Genomic DNA, 12515 nt, shown 5'->3' with positions numbered 1-12515 from the left:
TGTTTTGATTTACCCGTATTATTCTCATTTCATTGTTCTCTCCTAGGCCTTTTACTTTTCGTGCCATGACTTCTCCATCTTTGAACCCTTAATTTCTTTCATATCTGACTCTTTTGTGGCACACGTACAGTGCTTTTTGCTCAGCCCTTGTGGCAGAGATTAGTCTCCTATGACTCATTCTCTGTCTCTTCCTTCTTAACAGAACCCTGATTTTGTTGGGGGACAGAATGAACTCCATAAAAAAAAACCTGCCACATTTCCCACTTCCGTTTGCAGATGGAGTGACCAACGAAATAAAATCACAAGTTTCAGGCAAAGCTTCTAGAAAAACTCAAAGTGGTTGGCTTAGTTGAAAACTACATTCTTTTTGCCTTTGCCTCCCCTTCTCCTTCTTGTTTCCTGAAGATGGAAACCACACTAAGGATGATGGAACAGAAGACTAGAGGGAGACTGGGTCCTTGATGATGCTGATGTGCTACCACTGGCCCTGAATTACGTATCATGAGACTTTGTGTTACAGGAAAAAAATAAATAGCATCCCCAATCTTGCTTAAGCCTCTCTTACTTGATGCCTCTCTTTTTAGCAGCTAACCCATGATTCCTAGCTTTATAGCAAAGAATGGGAGAAGGACAGGGGCGCCTGGGTGGCTCAGTCGGTTGAGCGTCCAACTTCGGCTGGGGTCATGATCTCATGGTTTGTGGGTTCGAGCCCCATGTCAAGCTCTGTGCTGACAGCTCGGAGCCTGGAGCCTGCTTTGGATTCTGGGTCTCCGTCTCTCTCTGCCCCTCCCCTGCTTGTGCTCTGTCTCTCTATCAAAAATAAATAAAATGTAAAAAAAAAAAAAAAAAAGTTAAAAAAAAAAGGAACGGGAGAAGGACATTTCAGAGTGAAAAAGCAAGAGCAAAACCACGGAGGTGTGAAAATATGGCAAGGTCAGAGAACAACAGAAAGTCCAGTGCAGCTGGAATCCAGGATATGTGTGGCAAGACAGAGTGACAGAGAACATCAAATATGTAAGTAGGAGGGTGGTGCCCAAACCTACTCCCCTCTAAGGAGCCGGGTAAAACCCAAAGCATGTTATCTTGGCATTCAAAGCCCTTCACCACTTGGTCCCCACTTTTCCGGACTTCTTGGCCACTTCTCCCGTACTTGGCATTCTAGACACACGGGATGCTGGAATTCATGAATTTTTCACCTTCATGTCTTTGCACCTGCTTTTCCCTTTCCCCACTTAATGTGTGCTCAGTGCTTTAGACGAAGCCCGGGATTATCCCTGCCCCTGCGCCATGGATCTGGCTATAGGGCTCCTCCTCTGCCTTCCCACAGCTTTCCATTACTACCTCTCTGAGAGATCCTCTCCACTCAGGGACTAACTTATCTGCCTCTACTCTGTGATCACCAGCTTCTAAAGGTAAGAATTCTCTCATATTTAATTACTGTGCTCACCAGATAGCAGACAGCCTACTATGTAGCAAATCCTCAATAGGTAGCTGTTCACCGGATAAATGATTGAGTAAACCCATGGGAAGGAAAGCTTTGATGGCAACTTAAGGAATTCAGACTTTATCCTTCAGGCCATAGGGGCAGCGGAATGAAATGGGAGGCATGTGTGTGGTTTTGGAACTCTGCTCCAATGGCCGGTACGAGAGAGAGACCCTGGAAACCGGGAAAGCCCAGAAGTGGGAAGCCTTGTCAGGAGGCTTCGAGCCAGCAGCGCCCAGTGAGGGTCCCTGCCCTGTCCTGAAATGGTTAAGGTGGTCAAGGCACACGCCTCTGCAGAGGAGAAATTTCCCTGTCCTTGCCTAAGTGAATGGCTGGGATTAAAGTGACAGCCCACCTTAGTGATGGCGGCATAATTGGTTGTTCAGCTCTGTCCTTGTCAGAGCGCTGACAGTTCTGCAGATGTCCTGCTCGGCTCTCCAAAGGTTAGCCTCAGCTGGTGCGGCTGTTCATTAATCATTCCTCCCTGACAGGCCTCGGTGCAGCCCACAGCTGCCACACCAGCCCCCGCAGTCCCCGCCCCACCCGGCCTGGCTGGAGGCAGCCTGCAGTCCGCTCCCCCGAGGGGCTGGTCCCCACATGGGGAGACAGGCGGTCTGTGTCCTCTCCACCCCGCCTGCTACTATGTCGAGCGAGAAACACTGATAACGAAATTTCCCCGGGTTCCTCCTTCCCAGAACTAGGGTCTGAATCACCTTACAAGCTATCCTGACATCTGTGACTTTATCGCTCCTCTCCTCCACCCTCACAGAGGCTTCTTACTGAGAGGAGGGCAACCCCAGCCCAAGAGTTCCAGAAAGACAAGAAGGCCAATGGATTCAGGCCACTCATGCTGGGAAGATACAGAGCCTGGCTTGGGGCCCGAACCCTGGGCAGAATGTGCATCGTATCCATGCTGTGAATTCCATAAACTGTAAAAGATGCTTATGAACCACTATTTATGACTCAACACAGAACATGTGTATTCGTGCATAGGCAGACTGGTTCTAGCCCAGGAATATTAAGGAAAGGACTACCCTTCCGCTCCTTGGGGCAGAATAAATGGGCGGCACGCTGAGGAATCTGATTTCCTGGGGCCAAAAGAGTCCAGCCACTCCCCGAGGCTCTCTCGCTTCCTCTTTCCCTACCAAAGTCAACATGGTAGATGTTGGATGGTGTCAAGATGGTGGATGGGATTCTAGTCTGAGCAAAGAGATTAAAGGAAAGGTTGGAAGTCCAGGTATGGGGAAACGAGAACAGGGAGGAGAGGGACTGGCTCGGGACAGAGCAGAAACTAAAGCCTCAGTCAGCAAATGTGGTCAGAGAGTGGAAGGTGAGGTCTTAGCTGGAACCCTGTGGGTCTGATTAGAAAAATCATTTGCCTAGCCCAAGCCTGAGAATATAGAATGACTTTCGAAGCATCCCCTCCCAGGTTCCAAAATTCCTCAAGACCTCCTCCCACTTTCCCTTCTTTCTCCCTTTTAGTTTTTCCTGATTTTTCCAGGCCCTGATTTTGACGCTGTGACTCATTTCTCCTTTCTCCCTTTGCTGCTTTGTTTGATGTCCTGAACGGATCAGACCTTGATCCCCAGCCAACCAGATCCAGTATTAGGAATTCCACCGTGGTTCCCTGCACAGCCTACCTTCAAGAGTAAAATCATGTTCCCAAGGCCTGGGTCTCAGCTACAGGCTGCCAGTCGGCCTGTGCACAATGCAGGAGTCATCATTTCCCCCCATTGATTAGCTGTCCACCCGCAAAGTTTCCAGAGGAGCAAACAAGGACACTGGGATATTAGCATTCAGCTAGTCTTTTGGACTCCAAACCACAAACACCTGCACTTTCTCATCCAAAGACCCTATGTACAGTCTGCCCAGAAACCAAAAGAGTCCAAGCCAAGCTCCCTCAAAAAACTCACACCTGGATACATAAGAGACTTTCCCAAAAGCTTCCTATATGACAATGGCCATTTCCCATGTTACCCACCACCTTTTCACACACACCATTCTGCTACATCTTCCCAGAAGCTTCTCAAGGGAGGTAAGACCATCCCCATTTGACACTGGAGAAAGCTGAGGTTTGGAGAGGCTAAGTGACCTGCCCAAGAGCACACAGCTCATATATAGTCACCCTTACACTCAAAACCAACTCCCTGACTTGTTTTGTCTCCTGTTTCATCACTCTGCTACTGACGGGCTTGCTGTGACTTTAAGCCAGCGCTCTTCTAGAGTGGCACCCTTGACCTTTTTGGGCCTCATAATTCTTTGTTGTGGGCACCATCCTGTGCATTGTAAGATGTTTAGCAGCATCCCTGGTTTCAAGCCACCGGATGCCAGTAGCATCTCCTGCCCCAGCTGTAACACCAAAACTGTCTCCAGACGTTGCCAAATGTCCGGAGGGTGGCCCTGTCACCTCCAGCGGAGAACTGCTATTTTATATCTTCCCATTGTTTGGCACTCTTTAAATGTTGTCTACCTGAGGCCAGGGGTTGTTTTGCACGTGTGGGCCAGGAATTCCTCACTACATGCAGAGAAGTCAAGAAACATAGCGAGGTCGGACACCCGTGGAAGACCACTGGCCATGGTAATGAAGAACAGGAAGGACATTTGTTGTTTTATTTTTTGTTGTTATGATTTTTAATGTTTATTATTTATTTTGAGGGGGGAGGGGCAGAGACGGACAGAGAGAATCCCAAGCAAACTCCACGCTCAGTGGAGAGCCCAACACAGGGTTCAATCCCATGACTGTGAGATCATGGCCTGAGCCAAAATCAAGAGTCAGAAGCTTAACCCACTGAGCCACACTGACACCCCAAGAGGGGCGATCTTTAGGGGTGCCTGGGTGGCTCAGTCAGTTAAGCACCTGACTCTTGATTTTGGCTCAGGTCATGATCTCAGGGTTGTGTGATCATCCTCAAGTAGAGTGCCATGTTGGCTCCATGCTGGGTGTAGAGCCTCCTTAAGATTCTTTCTCTCTCCCTCTACCATTCTCTTTCTCTAAATAAATAAATAAATACTTTTTTTTTACAGAAAAGGACATTTTTTAGCAGAAATCTGGAAGACAGATACTGGGAGGAAGCATTCAATCAGGCAGCAGAGCCAAGCTTCTGTCTGTCCGTCTATCCATCAGTCCCTCCCTCTTCCATCCACTATATGTCTCTTTACCCATTCTGCAAGTATCCCCTGGTATAAGGTCTGTGGAGGCATTATATGGGACAAAAAGTCACCGTGATTCTTTGCACAGTGCTGTCGGGGGGGGGGGGGGGGAGGGGGTTGTTGGAGTCTTAGCTCTGCTATCCATAGCACAACTCTTGAACGGATCTCCAAGCTTTAGTGTCCTGAAACTAAGGATAATAATACATTCCTCGCAAAATCACAGTGAGGACATAATGAGCTAATGTATGTGGAAAGTACTTTAGGTGCTATACAAATGTTAGCTATTAGAATGGGGGAATGTCGGACAAGTACAAAAATAACTATACTATCAGGCATTAAGTGTTAAAAGATACAATAAAAAATGAGCAAAAGATTTGAACAAGGAGTTCACAGAAAAAGAAATGCAAATGGCCAATAAATATAAAAAGATGTTCAAACTCACTAGGTATTTAAGAAAATGCAAGTGAAAATGATAACATGCCATTTGTCACCCAGAAGATAGGCAAACGTAAAATCTTTGCATGTAACATCTAAAGCCTGGTGGGTGTATGAGGACACAGGCATGCCCTTACTTCACAGATGAGCCAATCACCACCTCCTATCTGGTAGAAACTATAAGAATTAAACACGTTGGGACACCTGGATGGCTCAGCTGGTTAAGTGTCCAACTCTTGATTTTGGCTCAGGTCATGATCTTGCAGTTTGTGAGTTTGAATCCCACATTGGGCTCTGCACTGACAGCAGGGAGCCTGCTTGGAATTCTCTCTCTCCCTCTCTCTCTCTCTCTCTCTCTCTGCCCATCTCCCACTGTGCATGCGCATGAGCACTCTCTCTCTCAAAATAAAGAAATAAACTTAAAAAAAATGGAATTAAACATGTCATATCTTTTGACCAAGAAACCATGTTTGTGACCCTTTCCACAGAAACATAAGCACCATTGTAAAATATACATACATATATATACATATATGTATATATAGATTGAAGACCAGAAAACATCAAGGGCTGAATAAACATATCGAACATTATGAAGCCATAGGATGAACTAAATAGATTTGAATTGACATGAAGGAATGCTTATAATATATTAAGTTTTTGTATGTATAAAGATTGTATATGTATAAAGATTGAAGACCAGAAAACATCAAGGGTTGAATAAACATATCGAACATTATGAAACCATAGGATGAACTAAGTAGATGTGAATTGACATGAAGGAATGCTCATAATATATTAAGTTTTTAAAAAAGGTAATTGTGTATATACATAGTATGATCCCATTTATTTTTTTAAAGTTTTTTTTTAATGTTTATTTATTCTTGAGACAGAGAGAGATAGAGCATGAGTGGGGGAGAGGCAGAGAGAGAAGGAGACCCAGAATCAGAAGCAGGCTCCAGGCTCCGAGCTGTCAGCACAGAGCCTGACGCGGGGCTCGAACTCACCAGCTGTGAGATCATGACCTGAGCCGAAGTACGACGCTTAACTGACTGAGCCACCCAGGCGCCCCAGTATGATCCCACTTAAAAAAGAGAAGAAAAACCCTTTATGTGTGTGAGTATATGAATGAATATGTTAGCGCGAGCACATACCGGAAGGCACTGGAAGGTGCAGACAAAACAAAGCATTACCCAAGGGGATGCAAGGGTGAGGGGAAAACAGGAGAGGAGAACACAAAAAATATTAACTTTTTCCTTTACATGTTTCTGTCTTGTTTGACTTATGAGAGTGAGCATTTCTCTTTTGTAACGTGAAAGAAAGCATTGAGGGTCCTAAGGAAGGAGAGGACAAGGGGTAAGAGAGTCTCGGGTGGGAGATTTCTTCCGCCCTGGGACAGTGGCAGGGCTGGACTTGAAAGGGTGAGTCCACCTTGGACCTTCCAGATCCAGGGGAAGGGAGAATCACGACAGCTGAGGAAGGAGAACTGTTCTGACCTTTAGGCCACGGATAAGCTCAAGCCAGTGCACGAGCTGGTTGCACTGTCAGCCCCAGCTGTGCTGGGCTTAATCACAGACAGCAACCGAATGGCCGCTGGGCAGCCAGCCCTGGAGGCCGCAGAGTCAAGGATAAGGCAAAGCTCTGGTCACCCTGAGCTTAATCGAGCCCACACAGTGAATGGCCAGCTGACTTCTCCACCCAGCAGCCCCTCGGAGAAAAGAATTGCAAAGCCACTTGGAAAACCTTCCTACTTTGTCTTTACTGTTAAAGAAATGCAAAGGTGATGAATTAGGCAAATTGGTTGATGTCAAGTTGTATCCATCAGAATGATTCAGAGCCTGGAATGAGTAATAGTAATGGAGAATAGCTGTTACTAAGAGTAACCAAATTAGCATTATCGAAAAAGACAAAGGAAAAGCGGGCGGCCAGCAGGCACCCCAGCCCTGAGCCTGTCCCTGCATCTGCACATCCCAGCGACTGCACGGAGGCCCACCTGAAACTGGGGGGCTGCTTCTCCCCTCCAGGGCTCCTTGTGGGGCTGGGGTTTCAACACAATCAAAGGATGTTCGCATCTATTTTCTTACTTGATCGAATTCTAAGCAGGACAGTGACATCGACTCCGTTTCATAGGATGGATATCAAAGCTTGGCAAAGTGGAAAGGTCTGTCCAGTGCCATGGTCATGTAGCTGGTAGGTACCAAAATCTAGCTTTAAACTCAGGACCCAGGAATCTGAATTTAGGACACAAGTCTCTGTATTTTTTCACAGAAATGCCATTAAAAAAGGCTAATTTTCTCCCAAGCCATTAGCAATGAAAAGTAGGAAGTAGATGGTACGTGGAAAGGCAAAGGGGGAGACTGTGAAAGACCTCGGGGGGCTGATCACAGCTCCATAGAAACCCCCCCTTCTCGATCCTGCCCAAGGTCAGAAGGGCTTCGTAGCCAGATACCTGGGGACGCAGGACATGCTTAGGAGGTTTGACCTCTTCGGTCTTTTTTTTTTTTTTTTTTTTTTTTTTTTTTTTTTACATTTAATTTTTTTAGAGAGAGAGAGAGAGAGACAGAGCGCGAGCAGGGGAGGGGCAGAGAGAGAAGGAGGCACAGAATGCGAAGCAGGCTCCAGGCTCTGAGCTGTCAGCACAGAGCCCAGTGCAGGGCTAGAACCCATGAACCATGAGATCATGAGCTGAGCCAAAGTCAGACGCTTAACCAACTGAGCCACCCAGGCGCACCTCTGGTCTTTTGAGCTGAAGGAGTCCTGCCCTGTTCCACATGACCCCAACACATCCAGGGACAGCTGACTGGCCCAGGACAGCCACAAACGATGACCGAGGCCAGATTCCTTTTGTATCAGGAACCTGAAGGGGAAACAAGGAGGAAGCCAGTTGCTAGCAGGGTCGTGGCGGGTAGCTGGGTGTATCCACTTCCTAGGACAGCTCTAGCAAAGTACCACAAACTGGTACTTAAAACAATGGAAACTTATTCTCTCACAGGTGCAGAGGCTGGAAGTCAGAAATGAAGATGTCAGCAGAGTCATGCTCCCTTAGAAGGCTGGACAGAAGAAGCCAGCCTAGCCTCCTAGCTGCTGGTGCTGGCTGGTGATCCTTAACATTCTTTGGCCCCCGACTGCATTACTCCAGTTTCTGCCTCTATCCTCACATGGCCATCTTCCCTCCAAGTGTCCTGTGTATCTCTGTGACATTTTTTATGGGGACACCAGTGACTGAATGTAGGGCCCACCCAAATCCAGTGTGACCTCATGTTCCTTGATTACATCAGCGAAGACTACTTATAAGTAGGGGAACCTTCACAGGTACCAGGGGTTAGAACTTCAACATATCTTTGGGGGCGGGGCACAATTCATCCCCCAACACTGGGCCACAGTAATAAGGTGGGGAAGGCCTGGGGACAGCTGTCTCCAAGGCCCCCAGAGACACCTTCATCTCACAACTCCTTCCTGCTCCGACCACAGGGAGACTGACGACCAGCACACGGGCCCCTGCGAGAACCCCACTTTTGAATTCAAATATCCCAATGTAAGTTTTCTCCCAAACTTCTCCCTGTGTTTGCGATGGTTTGATAAAGGTTATTCCTTGCAACCAAAATGAGCCATAAATAAAACCAACTTTCGTGTTTATTTTTCTCCATAAATTTGCTTGGTTTTATCATTAAAACTCCAAAAGAAGTAAGATGCTTCAGAGACTCCTTTCATTGGAAGCTAAAGCATTTCTCCAACATGCTGGCCCAAGCTAGGCACTGTGGTAAGTTTTTTTGTTTGTTTTTTGTTTTTTGTTTCTCCTGCTGAAACAGTCACCTTCTGTTAATGGGATAAGCCAGTATACCCAAGACACCTCGAGGAGACCTAAATTATGATTACTGGTGCCTGGGTGCCTATTCGGTTAATCGTCTGATTCTTGATTTCTGCCAAGGTCACGATCTCATGGTTTGTGGGTTTGAGCCCCACGTTGGGCTCCATGCTGACAGTGCAGAATCTGCTTGGGATTCTCTGTCTCTCTCTCTCTCTGCCCCTCCCCTGCTTGCTCTCTGTCTCTCTCTCAATATAAATAAATAAACTTAAAAAAAATCACTGGTACATTCCTAAGGGGACTTAGCTTAGACCCAAAAGAAATCAGACCAGGAAGCACAGCTTTCTTTCAGCAAGCCATGAAAATCTGCCGCCAGTGGGGCCAGCCGCCTGAGTCATCACTGCGTGGGAAGGCCTAGGGCCAGCCAGGCGTCCCACCGGCTGGGGTTTGAATTTCTCTGCAAAGTCACACTTCATGCGAGACACACAGCCCCCAAGGAGATGACTGGGGTCAGAAATGGCACTTCTGTTCTTTCTCCCTTGCCTCTCCCGCCTAGACATCCTCGCAGGCAGAGACCTCTCTCGCATCCCTCTGTGCTGAAATTTCCCCCAAGAGGCTGAGGCCCTTGGGGATGATGTTGGTGGTAAATATTCTGACCGAATGTGAAGCTACGGAGGGATAAGAGGCCCTTGCAGTCTGAAGTAATCAGCTGCCGTGACTATGCTAATTATATAAGTTCCAGAGCTTGGCATGTGTCTTTTGAAAAGACAGAGGGCGTGTGTGTGTGTGTGTGTGTGTGTGTGTGTGTGTGTGTGTGTGATGTCAGAATGACACAGCTTTGAGGCCCACAGAATCCTCTCTGTGGTCCTTCCCCAACTTCAGGAGGCTTTCTCAGCCCAGCTAAGCACTCCAGAGTACCCCCGACCTCCTGGAAAAAACCCAAATCCAATGCTTACCACAACCCCACCCGCTCCCCTTGCATGAGCTCTGTGCTTTTGTGGACAGTTATGTGCAAATCACAGTGCTTAACCCTTTACAAGTACAAATAACAGACAGAGCAATAGGGAAATCTGAGAAGTGAGTTGGGGGCTGTCATGTGTCCCATGTGCTTTCAAGGCCCTGGGAATCCTCATCTGTGCCCTCAGCATCCCTGCCTCCCAACACGAGGACTAATCCTGAGGCCAGGCAGCAGAAACTTAAGAAACTCTAGCCAATACCCGGGACTCAGCAGCGGCCCTGTCGTGTGAGTCAGACCTTGACCTTGTTTCCCGGTTTTCAGCCATGTACATAGTCCTGTCTCCTATCACAAAGCCACCTGGACTGGGATCCAGCTTATTTGTCCTCTCTCTCCCAAGGAGTGTGGTCCCAGTGAAACTCAGATTAGAGACCACCTGCCTCCTTCGACCTGCAGACTGGGGAGGAGAAATGGTGGCTACTCCCTCCTGGCCCTTCCCAATCTGTCAGTCCTGCTGCAGTGACCCCATGTACATCCTGCCACATGAGGCAAAACAGATTGCACGCTATGTGGTCAGCACAGAGGTGAATTGTCCCTACTGCCCATTTCAGACCTTTCTTTCAGAGGAATCCAGCACTGAATACTCAACAGCTGGTTGTCAGAATATTTCCCAGGGGGAAAATAAACAGACAACCCCATGCTGTTGGTCCAAGGCTTCTGGACCTAGAAGGGCCCTTAAAATCATCCAGTCCAATGTGCCATTTTATGGATGAGAAAACTGAGACCCCCAACTCTGGACTGGGCAGTGAGGTAAGATCAGAGCGAGAAACACTCCTCAGTTGTACGTGCTCAGAGCTGTTCTAGAGCAAACATTAGACATACAGCCTATGTTCTTGGGGAGCACAGTGTCTAAAGGACAGACCAAAGCAAAAATCCAATCCAGCAGGGGAAGCCTGGGATGGTGGGCAGCACATGAGGGACTGTGGGAGAAAAAGCAAGCCCCTAGCTCTCTGGGGAGCCAGGGAAGGTTGACTGGGGCCAAGGAATGTGGTTTGCACCTTCAAGACAGTATTTGCCCAGCTTGAGGGGTGAATACAGTACATTCCACCTTTTCATTTCTGACATTAAACCAAACTAAATATGATAACAAATTGAATCAGATAATTAGTTATGAAAACTGCATATTGAACAGTCTGAAACTGATGGCATATAAATAGGAAATAGCTTTATTTTTCTCCAACCACTGCCTTTAAACACAAGCTTTCTGATTTCCCCTCCCTGTCCCCTGATACCATCGCAGGCAGAACTCAGAGTTATCCTCTCCCTTACAGTCGTGAGAACGTTTTCTCTTTGGCAATTAAGACTTATATTCAGGTATTAAAAAGTCCAAACTTATCCAAATCAAAACGACCCAAATTGAAACTTCTATCTTACATGGGACTCAAAGCTCCTTCCCCTAACCAAACTCAAGACTCACCCCTGAGTCTGAGAGAGGCGTGTGATGTTCTGGCCATGGAGAAGGGGGTGTGGTTTGCTGCCCATGGAGAAGGGGTGTGGTCTACTGGCCATGGAGAAGGGGGTGAGGTCTACTGGCCATGGAAAGGGTATGTGGTTTGCTGCCCATGGAGAAGGAAGTGTGGTCTACTGACCATGGAGAAGGGGGGTGGTCTACTAGCCATGGAGAAAGGGGTGTGGTCTACTAGCCATGGAGAAGGTGTATGGTCTATTTCTCCACTTGTGCTGCTTCTTCTCATGATGCTCTTGGCTAATCTAGAATCGGGGCAGGAAGTGTAGGGATTGGAAGGAAAGAACAGAAGTCTTATCTTTAACTTAACTGGTCTTATCTTCTCTCTTGGCCAGTGCTGTTGGCATTGATACCCTTGATGTGACAGGCCTTCAAATACTGGCTTTCTCATTGGGAGAGTCCTTTCTGGGCTCTGTATCCTAAACAGTCTCCTGACATGAGCAACATACCCTCTGTAACCTCTTGTAATCCTTCTTTCACCCCAGGACCTCTACTGACAGAGTTCCCTTGCCTGAAAGGTAGAGTGGCTTCACCACCTAAGACTGCCTAAACCCAGGTATCCGCCATAGCGGCTACTTCCCTCATGAAGTATGTGTGCCCTTGCCATGTCCAACAGTGATGTGCAGGCTGACCGTCCTTTGACCTACCTTTGGCTTCACAAATGACTCCAACTACCACTTACTTTCAGAATCTTCCAGGCAGCAGTTTCTCTATTCATGTACATTCCAGGGGATGCATGCCAAGCCCTCCAAGAGCTCTCCCACCGCACTCCACTCCCGGGCATCACCGGGTAGGCTTGGAAGTTTCTGCAGCTTGGCAGTTATCCGGCTGGAGAGTGAAATGCCTGTTTGCACTTTTGCTGGCACCTCAGGCTCTGAGTAATTCTCTTGGAATTACTGTCACTTGGCTTTGAGCAGGGGGAACACTCTCTCTTCTTAACTTCACCGTGGGACAGAGGAGGGAATGGCGCAGCTCTTCTCATGAAGCCAGCGGCTCGCTACTCCTCCAAATTCCTTCCTTCGGGGAGCTCTAGTTCTTCTGTCTACAGGGCTGAGGATGGATGACGGGGAGAAGACTGGGACCAGTTCAACCCTCTTTCTGGAAGCCGCAGGCAGGGCATGTGGCAGCTACGGTTTCCATCTTTTGGCAACATTTCAAGGCA

At 47.7% G+C, this 12515-nt stretch overlaps 1 long non-coding RNA gene across 1 annotated transcript; it reads left to right on the top strand.

Annotated features, from left to right (window-relative positions):
- The first annotated feature begins 1110 nt into the window (after positions 1-1110).
- On the top strand, positions 1111-9118 carry LOC109255519 (uncharacterized). Its single transcript, XR_002075276.2, has 3 exons — positions 1111-1412; positions 8061-8828; positions 8997-9118. It is a non-coding gene; the product is annotated as an uncharacterized LOC109255519 (long non-coding RNA).
- The last annotated feature ends 3397 nt before the right edge of the window (positions 9119-12515 follow it).

Source organism: Panthera pardus, unplaced genomic scaffold, assembly GCF_024362965.1.
Source record: "Panthera pardus isolate Hobbes unplaced genomic scaffold, ASM2436296v1 HiC_scaffold_11, whole genome shotgun sequence".
NCBI classification, from domain to species: domain Eukaryota; kingdom Metazoa; phylum Chordata; class Mammalia; order Carnivora; family Felidae; genus Panthera; species Panthera pardus.
This window is presented reverse-complemented; position numbering and strand designations above follow the sequence as displayed.